The sequence below is a fragment of the Bactrocera dorsalis genome, chromosome 3 (genome assembly GCF_023373825.1).
Source record: "Bactrocera dorsalis isolate Fly_Bdor chromosome 3, ASM2337382v1, whole genome shotgun sequence".
Taxonomy (NCBI): domain Eukaryota; kingdom Metazoa; phylum Arthropoda; class Insecta; order Diptera; family Tephritidae; genus Bactrocera; species Bactrocera dorsalis.
The window spans coordinates 28,951,959-28,955,732 of NC_064305.1; the positions used below are offsets into that span (position 1 = coordinate 28,951,959).

At 34.8% G+C, this 3,774-nt stretch overlaps 1 long non-coding RNA gene across 1 annotated transcript; it reads right to left on the reverse strand.

Annotated features, from left to right (window-relative positions):
- Positions 1-534: 534 nt before the first annotated feature.
- On the reverse strand, positions 535-3,139 carry LOC125777275 (uncharacterized). Its single transcript, XR_007422222.1, has 3 exons — positions 999-3,139; positions 831-940; positions 535-763 (listed from the first exon to the last, which is right to left on the reverse strand). It is a non-coding gene; the product is annotated as an uncharacterized LOC125777275 (long non-coding RNA).
- Between the last annotated feature and the right edge of the window lie 635 nt (positions 3,140-3,774).

Here is a 3,774-nt window from a genome sequence, read left to right on the forward strand (position 1 = left end):
GATACAAACGCCAGCATTTGTTCTTCCACAATTCCGAGCGTTTCTGAAGGATTGTTGAAGGATTGACCATACGACCCTTTGGCAAGGACTCATGATGTACGTCGCCTCTGTAGCGGAAGAAAACTTTCGAAATCGACCTAACTTGGCACACTTTTTTCGCTCTTGCCATAAACTTTTGATTTGTGACCATTAATGATGCTATGGGGCATATCAGTGTCTTGTCTCGCTGTTTTGTTGAAAGAACCAGCTATTTTAATGATAGTACTAGTTCTAGCTTAATACCTAGGCAATGTTTTCAACTGTCCACTTTAATACGGAGATGTCGTTGGCGGTGGCAATTATCGTGCAGTGCATTACTTTGCAATTCGACTTTCACCGATTTCATAGTGGATAGTTGTGAGGTAGTTCCATTAGATTGGTTCTACGGTATGTATTTTTAAGATAGCCCCAAACTAGTCAGCTAAAAACTAAAATAATCTTCATAAAAAACTAGTTGCATTAAAACTGTGCCATAACGATAAATTTTGAATTCATTTTAGAATTTATTTATTTTGTGTTGAAATAGGTTTTGTATGAAAAAGTTTTACATTACTTAAATTAAATAAAGTTAAATGCAAGTATTAGGCATTAAAATGAAATGTAAATTATGAAGTTTTTGAAGGCGACATTTTGAAATTTCTGTTTTTTTGCATCCTTATAGCCTTCCGGTTGTGATCCTCCGCAACAATTAAATTTGGCGTTGGTGAAATTGAATCTATATATTCTATGAAAAGAATATATTAGTTAAATATGCAGATTCAGTTGATTTAAAACTTGTAAATATTACTTACTTAGTAGTGCAGCATAAAACTTTTCATAGAACTTTAACAATACCATCGCTCCGGATTTTTCTTAAGTTGCGTGTAACATTTTGTTGAATTAATCTTTTTATAGTAGAAACCTGTTAAAAAATTACAGGAATGTGATAAATGTTTGGGTTTTGTTAATATTTATTATACTTTCAAAAATTTCGCTGTTTTCTGTACAATTTGATCCTCCAAAGCCCTTCCTCTTTTTGCAGCGGGAAAAAGTCGGCTATTTGGCCACCCACTGACTGTTAGCGAATTAATTTCTGCTGCAATACTTTTTGCTCAGCTAAAGCTTCCATTATGGCTTTATTTTGTTAAATTGCTTTTCTGAAAAAAAAACAACTATGTAGATATGTTAGGGTTATATTGTATAAATTGTATTTAATATCATTCATACAATCTATGGCTACTAGGCTAATCATTTTAACACCTGGAATAACACAAATAAAAGCTTTAACCGGGGCATCACAAACTATACAACATGTTGCAACCTTAATGTTTTTTCCTAAAATTTGTATCTTATTTTTCATCATTTTCATTCGTCAACAACAATTTCTTAAAACTTTCACTTACAATTGTATATCTGTATCTACATATATATTAAGTTTACGCCTTTTTGAATTGAATAACTTTTAGCAACGCACTTTTGAAATTGAAATACGAAGATGGGTTACAATAGCTAACGATAGGTGATTATCGATATTTTACGTTAGGCTTGATACATTAAACTGTCTTTTGCTGCATTCTAAAACAGCATGGTTTAAAATACATGCCAAGTGATTGACTCAGAACTGTATTTTTTTTAACCGGTTCTCAATTTTACTGCAGGGTAGATGCGCATACACACACACTCGAAACTCAGTTAATAGGTGTCAACGAGTAGCTTCACGCGTTAAATTAACTGAGTTGTCGCACAACTTATAACAGCCGGAGAGAGAAAGAGAGCTAGCACCATGGCAAATGATTATCGCTGGAAACGCTGAAATGAATGTAATGGCAGCAACTACAGATATTAGCACTTCAGTTGCTGCACTGCGTTTGCAAGCAATGTGGCACACAATCTTAACTGCACACATACAATCGTACATACATATATGTCCATATTTAGATAAACTGTATCTGCGTGTTTGCACATGAGCAAACATTTTATTTAAAATTTTCAAAAAATAAAAAAAGAAAACATAACATCCGCTAAAGGAGACTCTGTGCGCTTACTTACCGTTACGTTGGCAACAAATTTTCACGCGAGTACTTTGCATTTGGAGTGACACTCTCCGCGCTTTGAACACCCACATTGAGAATGCATTTGTAAAAGCGGCTCGAATAAGAGTGGTCTTAGCGAGAATAATGGCTAATATTGGAGGACCAAGCCAGGACAAACGAGCACTCTTGGCTAAAGCCAGTCAGTCAGTGCTAATGTACGCGGCGCCTATATGGGGACCAGCAATACAAAGTAAAGCGTACGCTAATAAAGCAAGATCTGTGACGCGGCTGAATGCAATAAGGGTGATTAGTAGATTCCGCACGGTCTCGCATTAGGCATCTAGGGTAACAGCGGATATCCTGCGCCTGACATAATGGCACTGGAACTCAAAAGAGTGTATGAGAAATCCAGAGGCAATGAAGAACGACTTACAATAGCAAAGCGGCAGAGAGACAGAAAAGCCTATTTGATAGGCAGAGGCGCTGGGATGTGGCAGAAAAACGAAGGTGGGTGTTCACACTAATCAGGAACATGGGTGAAGAGAAAGCACGGTACATAGCAAACAAGTGTATATAATAAGTAAATACATATACAAAACACACATAAATAAAAAAACGAATAAAACACAAAATACGTTAACTTCGGTTGTACCGAATCTATTACACCCTTTAGAAATAAAAAGTTTTCTATCGGTTCGTAAGGTAGCTACATGCTAAAGTGCTTATGTCTGAACAATTTTTCGAAGTATTTGGACAACAATGTATGCAAAATTTCGTGAAAATAATTTATGTCATAAAAAGTTTTCCATACTAGGAATTTTGTGAAGATATCTTCTCAAACAAAGAGCTTTCTTTACAAAAGCAATTTGTATGGCAGCTATATGATGTATTGATCCAATCAAAACCTTTTTCCATCTATTTTAGAACTACTCTCAAGGGAATTATTGCAATATTCCGTGACGATATCTTGTCAATTAAAAAAGTTTTTCCTGTATGAACTTAACTTTGATCGTTCAGTTTGTATAATCTAAGATCGAAATAATTTCAAAGCAATATCTCAAAATTGGTGGAACTATTTCGTGAATATATCAACTAAGCTCATTATGCTGATTATTTATATACATATAGTACATGTTTTAGTGGGTCTACGACATTTCCTTCTGGATGTTACAAACTTCATGGCTTATATACCCTGTTTAGGGTATAAAAATAAACATTGATATGTACGATATGTATATCGACTGGTATTGAGATGGACTGTGAGGTTGAAGATTTTACAAAATTAATTCAAAACACTGCTTGGAAGAGTACCCCGAATACCCGCGTAAGTCTAAGTGGTACCAAATACCCAAAACACATCTTAGATAGTATCCATAAAAATCGCAAGCTTTGATGTAGATGGCAGCAAACTAGGTCATCTGCTCTCAAAACTGAGCGTAATAAGTTTACAGTGAAACTAAGAACACAAATTAAATAGTTTAAAAATTTTCCCTTCAAAACTTATCTGGCTAAACTCACAGCTGATAAATCCACCGACTACTTCTATTGTTTTTAATACTTTGTTAACCGAAAAAATCATTTCAAAACTGAAAATGGGTCTTGTTAGTGTCAATAACATTAAATAATAATTTTCGCGCAACTTAAGATCGACGCGTTGTGATTTTCATAACTGGTAAATTTAATTATGCAGTCAATTTAAGTTGGCAAGCGCCAGTGTGTATGC